This window comes from Equus caballus, chromosome X (assembly GCF_041296265.1).
Source record: "Equus caballus isolate H_3958 breed thoroughbred chromosome X, TB-T2T, whole genome shotgun sequence".
NCBI classification, from domain to species: domain Eukaryota; kingdom Metazoa; phylum Chordata; class Mammalia; order Perissodactyla; family Equidae; genus Equus; species Equus caballus.
The window spans coordinates 107,982,281-108,001,526 of record NC_091715.1 but is presented as its reverse complement, the minus strand read 5'-3'; the positions used below and the strand labels follow the sequence as shown (position 1 = coordinate 108,001,526).

The following is a 19,246-nucleotide window of genomic DNA, read 5'->3' as shown; positions in this document are numbered from 1 at the left end:
ATCTGTTGCCAATTTTTTTTCCCTTCTTCTCCCCAAAGCCCCCAGTACATAGTTGTATATTCTAGTTGCAGGTCCTTCTAGTTGTGGCATGTGGGACACCGCCTCACATGGCTTGATGAGCAGTGCTAGGTCTGAGCCCAGGATCCAAACCAGCAAAACCCTGGGCCGCCGAAGCAGAGCGTGCAAACTTAACCACTCAGCCACAGGGCCGGCCCCCAAGCCATTCTGTTTTGTTTGTTTTGCTCCATAGCTGCAACATCATCACCTCCTCTTGTACTATTAAAAGCTGCCACTGTTGGCAGAGTCCCCCATATGTGGAAGAGAGACTGAAGCGTCTCATAAGTGATGCAGTCCTCTCTATACCCATGTGTGTAAGGAGATCTAGCTGCCGTTTCTGTGGCCTTTCACCGTTTATAGTGATAAAGGTCTATTTCAATTTGCAATCTGTCTCTCCCAAACTTCCCTCCAACTCTTCCCTAACATGAGTCTTCTACTCCCATCAGGCCGGTCTCCAGACTCTCCTTGACATGCCATGTTCATTCCCAGTTTCTGCCAAGGAAACTCATATTGTCTCTTCTTCCACGGAAACACTCTGCAATCCTCTCTGCCCTCTTTCAGTGCCGATCCAGCTCAAATCCAGACTTCTCAGTGAAACTCTCTACTTCTCTGATCTTTTTGGACTTGTTCTGACACTTCTAGTCAGCACCACAGCATTTAGCCCACTTGTTTTATTTTATAGCTTCCTCTGATTTATGTATTCAAGTCTTGCTCCACAATAAGAGATTCTATCTTCTGTCTCTTTCATATCCCCCATGGCACCTAGTACAGTGGAAGGTGCATAGCAGCTTCTGCTTGTTGATGTCTTGCTTGATTCTTGTTTTCCATCTTGGCGTGTCTACTACTGTGGATATCTGAAATTCTATAGTAATGGGAAAATCCTCAGAGCTTTTCTTTACTTTGACTTTATGACATTTTCTTGGGGAGAGAGGCTACCTGTATGTACTTACCCACCTTGCACTCACTATGTACAAATGTTGAAATATGCATCAGATCTAGTATAGTTACACTTACCTTCATTCTAAGATGGCTTTTTTTGGTGATTCTGGTATTTCATTTGGTTTGAAAGGCAATGATGATACGGCTATTAAAGAAACTCTAGACGCAACTCTGAAGATCTTTGGATTGATCTAAAGATTGATGTTGCTTTAACACTATTTCTGCTTACTTAATTTCCAGAGACATCGATTTTATAATTTTGGTTTTCTGCTTTATCTAGATAGCAGAATTTATCACTAGCTTTAGTCATGTATCTCCATGAATATCTTAGGATGTTATGTAACATTTCCATCATATAGTCTAATATATGACCTCAGTAGTATTCGTAGTTCTTTTCTTGATCTTTTGCACATCATCTTGTGAATATTTTTCATGGCACAGACAAGGCTACAGGAGCACTTGAATCTTGTATGAATTACATGTTAATTGAAAAATAGATTGAAAGCTTACTCCAAAGACAAATTTCCAAGTTCCTTGTTGGGTTATTAGTCCTGGCTGCCAAAGATAAAAATGAACCTACTACACAACCTTCTTTCACATCCTTAGTGATAGAGAGGTATGGTCAGGATACTGATATCTACAATATAACTGGCCATATTGCTGCTACCATAAATCTTAAATGGATCTCATATGAATCTCAGCAAAAAACATGTGGCAAGCACCCAGGAAATTTGTGCTAAATATTTTGTTAGTGGTGATATAGTCTAGAAATCTTGATGTTCACTGGAATTTCTTCTGTAACTTCCACCATGCAAAAAGCATGAATGCCTGTTGTTCCATGTTGACTAAACAGTTCAAAGAAAATGAGACAAGGAGCAAAATAATGTTATATTTATCCAAGAGTTACAATAGTGTGAGTTTTCAGCAAAGAAATGGTTTGAAGAGACTTAGTTTCATAAAAAGAAACATTGGTCATTGAAAGAAGCAAGTGGTTCCCTGTAGGAAGTGTTAATAAAAGGGTATTTAGATAAAGGATATGGAGATAAAGCTAGACTACTCTTCTAAAGAAGCGTCCTTGTTGACTTAAGTGATTATCTGAGGAAGACAAACTGGGGAATTTACAGAGGAGGAGAGCTGTAGCCAGTTACTAAGACCTTAGATAAGATAGCTGGAAGGACTCTCCATGGAAACCACAGTGGAATTCCTTTAGATTTAGGAGGAGAATGATGGCTTAGGTTTGGATCAGTATTCTTCTATGATGGAAGTAGGTTTAAGAAGTCCTAGTTCTTATTAGAAGTAAGGCTTAGCGGCTGGCCCGGTGGCATAGTGGTTAAGTTTGCATGCTCCACTTTGCTGGCCCTGCACAGACCTACACACTGCTCTTAAAGTTATGCTGTGGTGGCGTCCCACATACAAAATAGAAGGAGATTTGCACAGACGTAAGGTCAGGGACAATCTTTTTCAAGCAAAAAGAGGAAGACTGACAACAGATGTTAGCTCAGGGCCAAACTTCCTCACAAAAAAAAAAAAAAAAGAAGTGAGGCCTAGAAAACAAGAATTATATAACACAAATATCCAGACTTTTCCAGCTGGTGAAATGAGATCACATGAACACTACCATCCAAATTTCATCAGCTGCAAGGCCCCACCTGCTCACAGAGGAACTTAACCCCATTCCAAAGACTCTCAGTTATTTCTGGCCATCCTCAGCAGGAGGGTTTACCCCACGTGCTTGTAACAAGCTCATTCATATTCTTACAGTCCAGTCTACTAGTCAAGGTACCTCATCACTGCCTCTGTTGCTGATGCCTTTTGTGCAAATAGCACCGAGCTTCCAGTCCTTGAGATACTGAGATCTGGGACCCTCACCCAACTTAATGTTAATTTTGTCACTTTGGCCCTAAACAGCATTATTTGAGTGCAGAATCACAGAAGGTCCTTCATGAAAATGATTCCTTCTGGTTTTGGCTCTATCTTCCCCATTGGGCCTCAATCCAAAAGGCTAGCCAGAGTGCAACACTCTTTCTCTCTATTCTTTCCCTCTCTCTCTCTCTTCCAAGTGATCCAGCAAAAAAAATCCAACCAACAAAAACCCAACCTATCACTCTTCCTTCAGCCCAAACCGCAAAGTCTCCATGCATATAGACTTATGCTAACAGGTTAAAAAATGGATAGGAGAAAATATCATCTGATTTCTTTCAAAGTGCTAGCACTAGTTTCAGTCCAACCAAGATACTCTATTATACACACAATCATGCACCACTTAATGATGGGGATACGTTCTGAGAAATGCACGATTAGGTGATTTCATCGTTGTGTGAACATCATAAAGTGTACTGACACAAACCTATATGGTGTAGTCTACTACACACCTAGGCTCTATGGTAGTAATCGTATGGGACCACCATCCTATATGCGGTCCATTGTTGACTGAAATGCTATGTGGCGCATGACTGTATAATGAAAACATAGGCTATGTTTCTATTAGGGCCAGAGTGGGAATAAGAAGAGCATATCAGAGGAAGAAAACAGTGGTATAAAAGGAATCACCACTTCAGAAAGAGAATTCAATCTTGAAAGAGTCAGTAACTCCTTTTGTCCTTCTTTCTTACTGCTCTCTTTCCTTTTTTCAGGTTTAATTTCAATACTAACCTAATTCAAAAAGTCAAACACTTTTGTTCCTTCATCCTTAGATCCAGAAGAATTAATTAGTATTTAGATCTTTAGATCCAGAAGTTAATTAGTATTCATGGCTGAACAACCACTAGTTAGGATGATTTTTCATCACAGAATTCTATGGAAAGTGATTGATGACTTTGAGTTCGGCAGAACTCTTTGCCTTAAATTAATTCTATTTCATATCCAAAGGTGAAGCCTTCTGTTCCATAAATCAGTGGAATATCTTTCCAGGCAAAGCAGCCTTGACATGAAGACAATATCACTCTCAAACTACGGTTATTGCCACAGTGAAGTGCAGGTAGCCCTTTTTAATTAGTCATCTCACTATGAAGATTTTCAAACCATAAAAAAGAAACAAATAGTTGAACTCTTACCCCATATCTTGAAGTAGAAGTATTTACAGACTTGATATGTTAGATATTGTTACCCATGAAGGAAATGACAATGAACCCCACTTCAACTGGTATGTTGTGAATTGCCAGACAAAAGGGGAGAGAAGGAAAGTTCCAGAATCTGTGGATGAAGACTTAGGGGATCTTAAAATCTTAAGAAAAATTGTTGAACATCAAGAGTTGCTGACAACATAGAGAAGAACCTGGGGTTGGTAAAATATAAAGAGTGGAAACTGCTATAACGAGAAAGCAAATACAGCAACTACAGGAGTGTTTCCTAATTGGGGAAGATTCTGCCTCCTAGGGGATGTTTATGGCATCTAGTGGGCAGAGACCCAGGATTCTGGTCTTATAATGCACAGGACAGATCCCCATAACAAAGAGTTATCTGACCCCGAATGTCAATAGTACCAAGGTTGAGAATCCCTGCTCAAGAGCCTCTGATGTTCTACTCTGTTAGACGTTGCATGTGGAAATGTGGCTCTAATTTTATAATTGAAGTCAGTGAATAAAATTTGTATTTGCAGAGAACTTTGTTGGAATGCATAAAGTGAATAATTCTTTCGGTGTTATGTAGACATAAAGTATGAGATTTAGTCTAAGACTCTGTGCAAACAAAATGAGCTGGAAAGTTGAGGCAACTACCCATACTATTCAAATCCAGTGATATCCTCCACTTACCACACTGCTATTGAAAAAACTTCGGCTCACTATGCACAGATTGGTAGTCTGCACTGAATGAATTTACTGAATATTTACTTGGCACCAGTATATGAGTTTCAGGAATCAAGAGAGGCTTTGGAATGAGCCTGGAGGTGGGAAAGGAGAAATTAGAAACAAAATGCCATTTCCTTCAAAGTCTACCTCTTGTACATGGCACCTTTTCACCTCCTTGTCTTACACTAGAACAGTGGTACTCAACCAAGGTCACTCCCCCAAGACATTTGGCAACATCTGAAGACGTTTTTTTGGGGGGGTCGCAACTTTGGGGTAGCGGTGCTACTGGCATCTAGTGGGTAGAGAACAGGGATGCTGTTAAACATGCTACAATGCATAGGACAGCTCTCCAAATAAAGAATTATCCAGCCCCCAATGCCAATAGTGCCGAGGTTGAGAAACCCTGGACTGGAGGAGAAACAAACAATCTTCCAGGTTGATCAAAATAATTTCTTACAACCAGAGAGGGTTCTAGTTATCTTAGCACATCTCCTTTTAAAGTGTGTGTGTGTGTGTATGTGTGTGTTTCACCAACCCCCCTTTATAGCTACTGCTTTGGCCAGATTACTGTTCGTGTTGAAAGACATTTCAGAACACAGGTGCACTTGAGTAATATCAAACTTCTTACCCTAGCCTATAAAACCTTGAAAAACCAGGCCCTCCCCACCTTTCTGTCTCCTTTCCACGCCCCTCTGCCTTTGGTTCTCTTGACCCATCTTGCTGCACAAGGCTCAAGCCCAGACTGGCTTTATGACCTTTGCACTTGATGATCCTTCTGCCTGGACCACTCCTCCCCCAGACCTGGGCATGGTTGGCTCCCTTTCATCATTCCCATCTTAGAGCGCAAATGTCACCTTCTCAGCAAAGTCTTCCCTAATCACCCTATAAAGTACACCTCCAGGCAAAACATGCTGTTGATCTCATAGTTTTATGTTGTACATAGCACTTACCACTTTCTGAAGTGATCTCATTTGTTTGTCTTCTACATTAGCACACAAGCTCCCTGGGAGCAAGGACCATGTCTCTGTAGTTCAGCTTGTATCTGTGTGCACCATATTCAGTCTGGCACAGAGTCAGAGTTAAGTAAATATTTGTTGAATGATCGAAGGGATGGATGAATTAGTTGAGTAAAGATTTAAAATTTCCGGAAATTCTGAATTTGTAGGAGACGTTGTTGCTTCTTTAGCCTTTAAAAAAATGGAAATTGAGAGGTAAAATTTCAAAATACGGAATATTTTAAAAGAATCATTTATAGTTTGAATGCTTCATCACTTAGGAACATATTACACAGGATGTAAATTTCATTAGATCATAAAATGGTTATACTTGTTATATTGCATGTAAATGAAGAACTTGTTCAAGCAATAATGAATTTAATATTGAATTAAAAATAATTTAAATTTTATTGTTTAGATTTTTTCCCATTTAAGAGAAGCAGAAAAACCCTTGAGGAGATGAAAACATCAAAGCTGAGGCTGTCAAGTTTTAGGACTTAGGGTCCCAAGCTGATAAAGAAAACATTCACTCTTAGAAAATGAGCCAAGAGAAGTAAGTAAGAAAAGCATCGCACAACTCACTGAAAATGAATTTTACCCCCAGGGAACTTTATCTACTCAGTTTTATTTTGTGAGATATTACTATCAGCAGTGTCTTCTCTGATGCTTCATTTTATAAACTTTTGAAAACAGAAAGTTTATAATCTTTTGCTTTGTCCTTTCAATACAGAATTTTTATCATAATTTATTGAGGTGAAATTCACATAACATAAAACTAACCATTTTAAAGTGAACAATTCTGTGGCATTTAGTAGATTCACAATGTTGTACAACTGCCCCTCTATCCAGTTCCATAACTCCACAGTAAAATCCCATACCCGTTAAGCAGTGTCTCCTCTCCCCTCAGCCTCTGGCAACCACTATTTTGTCTCTACGGATTTATCTATTCTGGACATTTCATATAAATGGAATCATACAATATGTGACCTTTTGTGTCTGGCCTTTTTCACTTGGCATGATGGTTTTTTTCTTTCTTCCTAAAGCTCCAGTACATAGTTGTATATCCTAGTTGTAAGTCATTCTAGTTCTAGTCGGACACCGCCACAGCATGGCTTGACGAGTTGTATGTAGGTCCACACCCAGGATCTGAACCAGTGAACCCCAGGCCGCCAAAGCAGAGCGTGCAAACTTAACCACTCGGCCATGGGGCTGGCCCCTTGGCATGCTGTTTTTAAGGTTCATACATGTTGTAATATGTGTCAGTACTTCATTTTTATGGACAAATAATATTCTGTTCTATGGCTATACCACATTTTGTTTATCCATTCATAAATTGATGGACATTTAGGTTGTTTCCACTTTTTGGCTATTATGAATAATGTTACTATGAACAAGGGTGTACATGTATTTGAGTACCTGTGTTCAGTTATTTTGGATGTATACCTAGGAGTGAAATTGCTGGATTACATGGTAACTCTATGTTTAACTTTTGAGTAATTGCTGAACTGTTTTTTTTTTAAAGATTTTATTTTTTTTCCTTTTTCTCCCCAAAGCCCCCTAGTACATAGTTGTATATTCTTCATTGTGGTTCCTTCTAGTTGTGGCATGTGGGACGCTGCCTCAGCATGGTTTGATGAGCAGTGCTATGTCCGCGCCCAGGATTCGAACCAACGAAACAATGGGCCGCCTGCAGCGGAGCGCGCGAACTTAACCACTCGGCCACAGGGCCAGCCCCGTGCTGAACTGTTTTCCACAGCAGCTGCACCATTTTGCATCCCCACTAGCAATGTAGGAGGGTTCTAATTTCTCCAAATCCTTGCTAATCTTTCTTCTTTTTTTTCCAGTTTTATTAAGAAATAATTGACATACATCGCTGTATAAATTTAAGGTGTACAACATGATGGCTTGATTTACATATATTGTTATTTTCCTGTTTTTTAAAATAGCCCTCCTAGTGGGCATGACGTGGTACCTCACTGTGGTTTTGATTTACCTTTCCCTAATGACTAATGATGCTGAGCATTTTTCATGTGTTTATTGGTCATTACAATGTAGATTATTTCTTTTCTGGTTATTACTATTTTTATTGAGGTAACATGAGTTTATACTATAATGTAGATTATTTCTGACTTTAGAATATTTCTGAACTTTTACAGTTTCTTTTATATAGTGCAGAAGATAGAAAGATAAGAGGCAAACAGGAACGAGAGAGCTAGTATTACAAAATTATATTTGGCAGATGCCCCAAGTGTCTTCCTGGCCCCAACCCCTGAGAATGTCACATTTTCCACAACACCGGAAATTTCTTTTCTGATATCAGGTCTTGCAGGCCTTGAATATCTGCTGATACTGTTAAATAAAATAGCAGAAATGTCATAAAAGTGGCAGGCAGGAAGTAAGGAAGGCAATGGTAGATGGGTCAAGCTGACTATCAACTTCATGGATCCACTGGGTAAGAAGGAGGTTGCAACCTGGAGTGGACCTTTGTAGAGTAGATTGAGCTCATGTGGATAATCAACAAATGTATTGGAAAAATTTGCTTTTTTTTCCTTAACAAATTAGGTAAAGGCGAAGAAATCATCTTTTCCTTCAAAATTTCTGCTTGCTTTCTCAAACATGTTCCCCATAAATTAAACAGATTGTATTTTCCTGTTTTCCTTAGATATTCTTGACGTTTTTCATCTGAGAAATTCAGAGCAGTTTAATAAGTGTGGTTATGGTAATCTTGCTTATGGTTGCATTGTCAAACTTCTGGGAAATGGATATGAGGTAGACAATGTGGCCAGTTAGGATGAGCTTTGAGCCAAGAGTCCGGAGATCTCTGTTCTAGTCCCCAGTTCAGAAATAACTAGCTTTGTAACCTTGGATAAATTATTTAACCTCTTGGAGCCTCAGTTTCCTCATTTGTAAATAAATGAATGATTGGACTTTAGATTATCTTTAAAGTCCTTTACAGCTCTAAAATTCTATTTGAGAAGTTCATGTGTTATGTACTTTAAATTTCAAAGGCAAATACATACTCCTTCTTTGTTTGCGTGTACAGAAATTAAAACCGCAACCTCAGTTCAAACCCATATCGACAGAATAAGTTAAAAAAGAAAAAAAAAAAAAGGCCCAGGGACACAGATTGCCAAGTTCTGAAGCCATGCCTCAGTACACTAGTACGTGTGAAGATGTGCCCTCTGCCCTGAGGTTTCTTAATCTATGGTCTGCAGTGTGTGTCGTAGATGTTTGTTTATCAAATATAGCGCAACTGGCTCAGACAGGACATAGCACTATTTCCTAGTCAGCGGCTAAAACATTTCTCGTCTCCTGAGCTTTTCCAGTCTTAAACTCCATAACTTCTGTGACTTCAAATGAGGACACTTTGATTTTCACTTAATCCGATGATGCATTTTATTTTTTGCAGGAAGATGCTGGGTTTTGAAACTACCCCCCCCCCCCACCTTCACTGGTAGGAAAAGTTATAATAAATGGTAAGATGATTCTGCCCTGCTACCACAGAAGTCTTCTTCCAGGCCTTCTAACACAGCACCCAGGGTGTTGTGGGTCATCTCATTGCCAGGCGAGTGTGATCAACAACTTTAGTCCTTGATGAGGAGTCAAAAGTTTAAGATCTATCTGGGAAGGGTTACGTTACATTTGGTACAGCATAGCATGAGGTTGTCCACAATTTTGGGATTGAAATACAAAGCCAATGGAAAGGGTGAAGCTAGTCATCTCAGGTGAGAGTAGCTGACATGGTATTTGCGTTAGTATTTATTTCCAATTTTAGAGGTTTTCTTACGATAAAAACTGTAGCAGGTAAGATAAAGGCTTTATCAGAATTTATGATCACAGAACTTTCTCAGGGGACTGATCTGATCTGTATTATCTGAAGACCTGTTCTTGATATTTTATTACCTCTTGGCTATTTCTTTTTTGTTAATTTACAGGTATACTTTGCATCAGTGCTTTTTTGGGGTTTCTGTATTTCACCTTTCTTTCAGCCCTAGGTCAGCTTGTTTATTTCCAAAAATGCAGAAGCTTCTGCAAAATGCTGGGAAACAGGGTAGAGTATGAGGTGTGAGGGAGGGAGGTGTGATTGAAGCCGAAGGGACTTTTATGGTTAGTGTGTTCTGTTCAATTAAGCTGTCTCTCCCTGGATATTTTTTTCCCAGTAGAATGTTAAAATACCGTACTCCTGCCAAAAAATTCCCCAAACTCAAATCCTAAACAAAAGAAACACCTTCTCTACCCTGATTTAAACACTATTTTGTGTTGGTGACTATTTCAAGAATCATTATATTTAATTTAATTTAAAATTTCTTTTGTGATTTTACAGCAGATCAATGAATGCGCTTGTCTTCTTACTGGGGTCTATTTATCAATGAGGCTATTACTACAAATTATTGTTTTCAATTTCTTCTGAAAATCAGCGAAAAAGTGTTTTGGTGATATGAGTTAATTACCTTGAAATGTATCATTTGATTCAGCAAGTCTACATCTAGGAGTTTTTCTAAGAAAGTAATTAGAGAAGCACACAAATTTATATTCAAGGATGTTCATAGCAGCATCATTTATAGTACTGGAAAAATTTAGGAACCAATGTAAATGTCCCACAAGCAATAGGGGACTGGTTAAATAAATTATGTGACACCTATATGTTACAATATTATGCAGCTCTAAACATTATTTTTAAAGAATTTTTAATAACATGGGAGAGAGCTCATGTCAAATGTCAAGTGAAAAAAAGCACACAATACTATATATACAGAATGGTTCCAATATTGGAAAAAATATAAATAAGAAGAAACTGGTAAAAAATAGATGAAAATACTAATAGTGGCTCTCTCAAGGCAGCAGAATTGTGGATTTAAAATCATTATATATTTTTGGTGTTTTCCATACTTTCTATGATGAATAGTTATTACTTTTAGAAAAAGATATAAAAAGTTATTAAACATTTTAATGAAAGCAAATTAAACAACAATGAGATAGCATTGTTTGCCTATCAGACTGGCAAGATTTTTAAAGATTGATAAGATTCAATGTTTTCAAGAATATGAGGAAAATAGCACTCTTATACACTCTAAATAGGAGTGTAAGTTGGTTTGGCATTTTTAAGAGACAATTTGATGGTATCTTTTAAAATTTAAAATGTACATACTCTTTGACCCAGCATCATTTCCACTTACAGGGCTCCACTAGACACTAGAGATGCTTGAACAAATTTACAAAGATATATGCATAGGGATATTAATTGGAGTATTGTGAAAAATTAGGGAAGAATCTCGAATGTTCATCAATAGGGATATGACTAATACATTATGGCATATCTATATCACCGAATACTGTGTAACAGTAAAAAAAGAATGAGGTATAATTCTTTAGATATCTACATACATAAAGATACGGAATATCTTTAGATATCTTTAGATATCTACAAACATAAAGATATGCAATGATGTTTGTGATACATTATTAAGTGAATAAAAGCAATTTGTAGAGCAATATGTAGAATATATTCTCATTAAAAAAAAAATAAGTATAGGGGCTGGCCCGGTGGCACAGTGGTTAAGTTCGCATGTTCTGCTACTCGGCGGCCCAGGGTTTGCCCGTTCGGATCCCTGGTGCAGACATGGCACTGCTTGGCAAGCCATGCTGTGGTAGGCATCCCACATATACTGTAGAGGAAGATGGGCATGGATGTTGGCTCAGGGCCAGTCTTCCTCAGCAAAAAGAGGAGGATTGGCAGGAGTTAGCTCAGGGCTGATCTTCCTCAAAAAAAAAATAAATAAATAAAAACAAAAAAACACAAGCTCATTATTAAAAAAAACAAAAGTATATGTGACCATCTACGTGCCCAGGAAACATTTGGAAAGATATCAGATTGTTCACAATTGTTATCTCTGTAGGGTGGGATCAGAGATACTTTTACTTTATAGACTTCTGTTTGGACAAAAGAAGTGAACATGCCCTTTTTTTGTAATAACAAAATAATAAAGAGACAATCTGCAGAAAAGTGGGGCTTATTGTGTGAAAATTTGCCCTATAAATAGCCCTTCAGGAATATATTAGTCCATGTACAGTGATGTCCAGCTACAAAGAGTTTGGACACCTTCACATAGGGCCTAATTTGCACCATGGCTCAATAAAGAGAGAAAACAGTCACAAGGAGGAACTGATTCGTAAGCTGATCTAGATTGCCATACCTAAATTTTGCCCAGTGGCAACAAAACCAGATTTCCTGAACTCGTTCATCAATACCATTGAAATGAGCTTGTAGAAAGCTGAGGTTAGCCACTGATTCCCAAAGCTGCCCATATAAATGGTGTGGATTAGATACATATTATAGCTAAAAGTGACTCTCAAAATCTTTGAGTTCACCTTCAAGGATTTGCTTTAAACGTCTTTTCATAGGAGAGGTTCCCCCTGGGTCTAATACAGAAGTCACATCTTCCAAAAAGAGACTTTGCTTCTCTTTTAGATGGGTTTATATGACAATGAGATGGACATGTGAAACATTACTTATTCAGCCATATGCACATTTTCGTTTGACATAATAATGGTACCTACCTCATAGATTTACCTTGAGGGTAAAAGGAAATAATACATGTAAAGTATTTGGGGCAGTGCTGGGCACATGGTAAATATCCAATAATTGGTGACCATTATTATTCAAACATGTTGCTAAAGATTTTCCGTTTGAATAACAATAACTTGGCCTGTACTAGGCGCCGTATTTGGTCCAAATGAAGGAGACAGTTTTGTTACAGCATTTTAGTTTGAAGAAGGATTGCTTTGAATAGATGTTCAAAGGTTTAAGCAGAGTGAATATCTGGGTATAATGAGGGGGTTTGCCTACTTCATACAAGGCTTTAGCGAAGGGTATATTTAGAGGATGGAAGGGAACGGGGCTTAGCCTGGAGGTCAGAGAGTGACTTAGGGAAGAAATTGAAGGTGGTGGTTGCAGACCACTTCTCAAGGAATTTAGTCCTTGGCTTTAAAGAAAGTCACTCAATAAATAGGAGAATCTGGAGAAAGACTGGTGTGGTATAAAGGAACGATGTGAGTTTTGGTTCTAGCTTCCTTTTTCTCATCTGTAAAATGAGGAGGTCGAACTTGATAATTAATAGCCACCATTTTCTGCACACTTGCCATAAGCCAGGCATTTTATGAGCATGATTTCATTTAATGCTCCTTCAGAAGAGCCTTATGCATGAGGTACCATTATTATCCCCAGTTTACAGATGAGGAGGCTGAGGCTCTGAAGAGGTTATGTAACTTGGTCTAGGGTGGTACAGGCTCAAAGCCCATACGTACGGTTTCCCTCCTGCTACACTACCTCTCTGTGTCCTCCCAGCTCTAATAGCCAATGATTCCGAGTAAGAGACATTTAAAAATTTTGTTGTCATTTGACTTGTCTTTTAAGAATGGGAGAGGAAATCAAATTTTCCCGTATGTAAAAGAGAAAGGAAAATAAAGAGAGATTGAAGGTGAATTATGATATTGATGACCTATCTTTTTCCCTATCATTACTGGGCTACAATTACTACAGAAAGTGGGCAAAAATATATACCAAAAGCAACTTTCTGGCAGATTTGATGACAACCACAGTCCATTTCATTTGCCTCTGGTCTTATGGATAATATGAATATTTTATTCTTTTTTTTCCCCCTTTTTGAGAAGGTTGCTAAAGAAGTTTGCAAGGCTACTGCAGAGGCTTTTATTTAGAGGATACGAGTTTGCTTTTAAAAAGACAGAGAATGAGTTAGTGAGAGACACGAAGTCAAGTTCCATTAAAACTCTGCTGGGATTTTGATTCGGACTGTGCTGACTTTATAGATTAATTTGGGAAGAGTGGAGTCTTTACAATTCTGTCTCTTCCCATCCAGATGCATTCGATATCTTTCCATTTGTTTTGGTTTCTCAATTAATTTAAAAACCTGTAAAATGTATCAGAATGAAAAGAAACTGTTATTCAAAAGATAAAAGAATCATTTCTCAAAAAATAACTTGTAGATCCAGCTACTCTGCCTTTGACCAGTTTTGAAAATAGTAGCTTAGGTTATTATTTATGCTCACAGTGAGATCATCTTCTGCCTAGGTTTCTGATTTCACCAGTGTTTTCAGACGTGCCACTGAAGACAATATTTGGCCTGGTTATTGGGTCTGAAAAAAATAAGGTCTTATTAATGACAAAACATAACTTGTCTATGCAAATATTATTATAAAGTCCTGCTGCTTGTAGAGGGACCACAGGAGGAAATGATTATTTTACAAACCTGTGAAGTATGTTAACACGCGAAGGCTTGTTACACAGTCAATAAAGAACAGTTGTTTTCTGCCCTTCCATAAATAACCAATGTCAGGAGCAGCCTGGCTATCTGTTTCAGCTTCTTGTTACAGGGGAGTAAAATGAGAGAGGCCTGTATATCACTACCTGCTAACAGAGCTGTCCTGTTAAATTCTGTTTGGCTTCAAACAGTTTAATTTTCATGCTTTCAGGGCTTTTTATGTTGTATTTTGAATCTGTCAATTGTGCCGTACATTTTCCTCTTTCTCATTTCCACATGTTTATCTCTTCTGTTTCTAACTGGATTGGTGGTGCTGGGTAGGACTTATAACCCAGGAAGCCTGATGTCCTGGCAAGCGCCCTGGTCTGGGAGTCACGAGAACTGTGGTAGGAAATCCAGGCTCTACTACTAGTTAGTTGTGTGACTGGACAAGTCATTTAACCTGCATCTGTTTCTCCATCTGTGAAATAGGGTTAATAATCGCCTGTCTTCCTAACTAGTAAACAATGGTGCAAATGTTCTCTCTAAAAGGTCAGACAGCTGGCTGGGGGAATGTTTTGCTCCTGGGTCATAGTTCTGGAGGGTTTCTGATGACAAGAAATTAAGCAAGGTTTGTTTTGACCCCGAAAAAGTGAAAAAAGAAAAGCTAGAAATAGTCAACACTATTTCTATACATTTGGTTTCCTTTTTGGAGATGCAGCTCTTCTTTCCTCTTCATCCTGGGTGTGGTTAACTGTAGAGGAAAGGTGAGATATGGTATGTGATAAAGGTAGCCAGAACTGTCAGCATTAGTAAATAGCTTGTGATTAAGATCTTGAAAGTTCAAGTAGTTTCTTGGGCTGATAAATACATCTATCTGTATCTTATACACTCATGCACATGCCTAGGTATGTTCATATACATATTCATACAAACAAAAATGGATAGTTTCTGGCTGTCCTTTATACCTTGTAAAGTTGGAGGAACTTCAGTAAGCTGAGGAGTCCACGTTCAGAAGCAATTACCTGAAAATTGAAAAGTTCTGGGCTAAGTGACGGATAGCAAAGGAAATCAACAAAAGTACTCTTTAATTACGAGTTCTTTTTCATCTTGGTCCAATGCATTGATTTATATGTTACACTGGGTCTGTACTGTGTCTGTATTTTAATTCCACAACTAGACACTAAGTTTGTTGAAGGCAGGGATGATGATTCCTTCAATTTCTTTTGTGTACTGTAGATGACAGCGCTCTGTACACTGCAGGTACCCAGTGAATTATATAGCTGACAAACGATTACTTATTTCTAGTATTACAAGAAGATCTCATAAAATAAACGTGACAATTAAACTTGTTGTTTGAAGTCTTGAACTTTCTAGGTCAATCTCGAAAAAGGAAGTTACAAAGCTGCTATAGCAATATTTATGTGTTATTTAAAAGTGGGTGGGTCTTTTGGAAATTGGATAAGTAACCCCACTTCAGAGCAGCAATACACAAAAGCTGTAGCTTTATGCTCTCCAACTGTGGGCCTCCAACGCCTATAGTGTCACCTGGGATCGTTATTAAAAATTCACATTTCTCAGCCCCACTCAGATCCAAATCACAATATCTGGGGTTGGTAGCTTCAGGTACTCATTTTAACAAGCATCCCAGATGATTCGGATGCATACTAAAGATTAAGAACGACTCTAGCCTGTAATCTGAGGTGGTGAGACACACACACACACACACACACACACACACAAACGTTGTTACGTCCAGTAATTCTACAGGAAAATGGAAAATAGCAAGTGAAATGAAACGTCCATTACTAGCAGGAAGAGGAAGCTACTCCTCCATTATGCATCAGGGAACTGGAAGAAAACTGACGCTTTATTTCTTTTGGTGATATATTCTTGACCGTTTGTCGTGGCTTATTTGCAATTATGTTCTGTCCCTTTTGAAGTCCTGAGACAGTTCGCCAGAATTTTATTTTTAGCAGCAATTTCTTGAGTTTCTTGGGAACAGGATTTGCAGAACTGGCTCATAAGAGATGATCAGGGCCAGTAAGATGTCACAGTGCTGTGGTGACTTTTCCTTATCAGTGTGGGCTCTTCTGCCATTACACCATCGTGCAAATGGAAGGCATAAAGTGAAAAACCCTGCGTCCTTGTGATGGTTCATAAGCCGGAGGGACTGAGGGTCTTAACGCAGAGAGAGGCGCGATAGACGGAAGAGAGGCATTATCTCAGGCTCGGAGGAGCAGGATGCCTTTAATCAAAGAATGTTAAGATCTCTCTCTAAAGGAAGAGCCGTGAAGTCCAAAGATGATTATCTTTAGAGGGCAGCTGGAAGATGACCCGAGGGGAACTTTCATCCCGCTGTGGAGTCCAGGGAAGCAAGCACAGGTGCGGGCGTGGGCCGGTTCTGCACCTCTCTGAAATCTGATAGGGGCGAGGACCTTCCGAAAGCACCCTGGAGAACACGGCCAGCAGCCCAGCAGCAGCAGCTCGGAAGCGCGAGCTGGAACCTGCGGCGAGCCTGTGGGGAGCCGTTAGCCGACCCCGCTCGCCGCAGCACCCCTCCTTCGCCCCCCACCGCCCACGAGGCCCCGCCTCTGGAGTGACGCGCGGGCCAGCGGAGGCGGGAGCGTGGGTGGGCCGAGCCCGCGGCAGCCGGCGATTCGGCCGGCGCAGCCACACCACCCCGCGCCCCGCTCCGCCCGCCCCTCCGGGTGCGTGTTTTCCGGGCTCGCGCCGCGCCGCGCCTCGCCCCGCCTCCGCCTGCAGCCCGGGTGCGCGCGCGCCGCTGCGGCTTTTTCTCCGGCGTCCGCGGCGCGCCCCTACTCGCCCCAGAGCTAGCGGGCACGCGGCTCCTTTCCGCTAGCTTCCCGAGCGCGAGGCGCCGGCCGGCTGCAAAGACGCCGCGGGCGGCTCATCCGGTGAGTAAGCCCGGCTGCTGAGGCGGCGGCCCTCGCATCCCTGCCCTGGAGGACTCGGGGCGCCAGCCCCAGCGGCGCCACCGCCTTACACCTGAGCCCCGAGTAGCTGGAGAGGACGTTCCAGTTCCCTGAATCGGCTCGCTTTCTTCTGTAGCCGGGGCGATCCATCCGCCCGCCTGCCCCGGGGCCAGGGAGATTCCCGAGGTCTCTGTATCTTCTCCTTTGCTCAAGTCTGGGGTCCTCGACACCCTGGCCTGTCTCTTTCTGCCTCTCACCGCCCGCCCCCGAGGGCCAGAAGCATCTTCCCGATCGAGGTACTATGCTTGACCATGACCCTTTCCAAAGGAGTACATCAAGTGCTTGCCAGACCTCCAAACGACCTTTAGGGCGCCCCTAGAACTCAACTCCATTTTGTCCCCTCTGGGTCGCTCTATATCTGAGGGCTAGGGGGGGTCTCTCTGCTCCTGGAAGCATCCGCCCTTCGAATTTGAGGGATGCTCTGTCTTCCGATATTTTCTTAGCTTCCGTGGATCTTTAGGTATGTTAGAAAACGGCTGGCTTCTAGCAGAAGCATGCTCTTATTTTTTCCTGTTCTTTCTGTCTACATCCCTGTCCTCAGTGGGTGCTGTATATTTAGCATTAGCTTTATTCACTTCCTCTTCCTCTCATTTGAGTGCCTTACAGAAAGAACTGTGGCTGATGTCTTTAGAAAAATCGAGGAGAATATGATTCATTGCCTAACCTCCATCAAGGGGTTACATATTTTAAATAAGACGTCATTTCTCCTCTTCACTCCAGCATCTCCTCCTTCAAAGGCATTTTTTTCACCCTCTTGTAATGAATTCGCACTATCCGCTCTTTTCACCTTAAAAAAAAATCAATCATCGCTCTGAGAAAAGACGGTGAGATGCAGAATAAGGGCAAAATGGCATTTAAATGAATCCCTTTGAAAAAGTAAGCAGTCTGCTTTATTTGTTAATGGTTTAATCAATGCCTCAGTTTTCTCATCTACAAAAAGGAGGATGGTCCTTCTAGCGTTTTGATTCCAGGACCTCTGAATTCATGCTCAGTAACGTGTTGCTGCAAAATGGAGATTTAACCTGATTAAAACCCCATTTCCCGGTAGTTGCTTGTCACTTTAGTTTTTTTGTTTGTTTGTTTTGCCTCTAGCAAATAGTTTTACCTGTTCGTGGTACATAAGGCTGCATGCAAGTGCAGATGTAATTACGGTACCGGCAAAGATCGTATCCATCAAGATTTCAATAGTCTAAGTCCTCTTCTTTGAATTCTAAAATAGCTCATCTTTTCTGTTGAAGCTGCTAAAGTGTAAGATGTGCAAGACTCCTGTAAGAATTAACATGCTCTCTGCCGTTTAGGTGGATGATGAAACATTCCAGTGTTAGTATACTTGCACCACAGAATAAAGTACCTTATTGTTCTGATATGAGAAGCAATTTGACACCTAAAAATCCACAGAAGGTGTAATGCAACAGTTAAAAGCTCAAGTAAATTCAGTTTTTTCCCCTAAAAACCCTATTTAAAAAATAAGTTATTCAGATTAAGATTTTTGTTTGAGAGTTTTAGGTAGGAGCGGGATAGATGGGTGGAGAAAGGAGAGTCTTGCCCAATTCAGTGAGAAGAGAAATGAATCGGGACTCGAGATGCTCGGGTACCAGTTCCAGCTCTAGCTAATTGTGTAACCTTGAACAAGTCACTTTCCCTCTCAGTTTTTGCATCGGTAACAATGTCGTGATGGTTGGCAGAATGATCCAGAAGTCCCCCAATGTGAATTCTTTGTTCTTATACTGAAAAAAAAAATATGATGCAATTTGCATTAAGGCTGTGCCATAAATCCTTAGTTATACCAGTTGTTTAGAACGTTTTTCTCAAAGATCTGCATATACTAGTTCTAATCTACATATGCATAATTCTTAATTCATCCTTATCAAATGAATTACTATAGGTGGAAGTCTATGAATTGGGGAGCATTTTACAAACGGTATTGTTAGCTTCTGCCTGCAAGTGAAATGTGTGCCGACCACGCTATTTTTTTTTTTTTTTTTTAACGTTCATGACTTTTAGAAATTTGTAAGGGAATGTGTATGTACTGCCATGTAACTGTAATTGACTAGGCACTTTACAAGAATAGGCAGGTATCTCATGCATCCATTTATTCATTCATTTAACTTATCTTGTTCCTTCATCTCTTACTTTGTGCCAGGTCACAAGGATATGATGGTTAAGAAGACAATCCCTACCCTACGATTTTATAGTCTGGGATGGTGGTGATG

At 40.2% G+C, this 19,246-nt stretch overlaps 1 protein-coding gene across 10 annotated transcripts in view; it reads left to right on the top strand.

Annotated features, from left to right (window-relative positions):
• The window catches only part of ACSL4 (acyl-CoA synthetase long chain family member 4), a 151,046-nt gene that overhangs the window by 45,204 nt on the left and 86,596 nt on the right, over positions 1–19,246 (top strand). For 2 of the 10 annotated variants that reach the window (XM_023634022.2, XM_023634023.2), the window contains exon 1: positions 16,189–16,955. The exons of 2 other annotated variants lie outside the window; for them this stretch is intronic. The gene's annotated coding sequence lies outside the window, so the exon portion shown is untranslated. Of the gene's footprint in view, positions 1–16,140; positions 17,270–19,246 lie in introns of those variants that run through there. 6 more of the 10 variants (XM_023634024.2, XM_023634021.2, XM_070256874.1 and 3 more) reach the window with 6 other exon arrangements.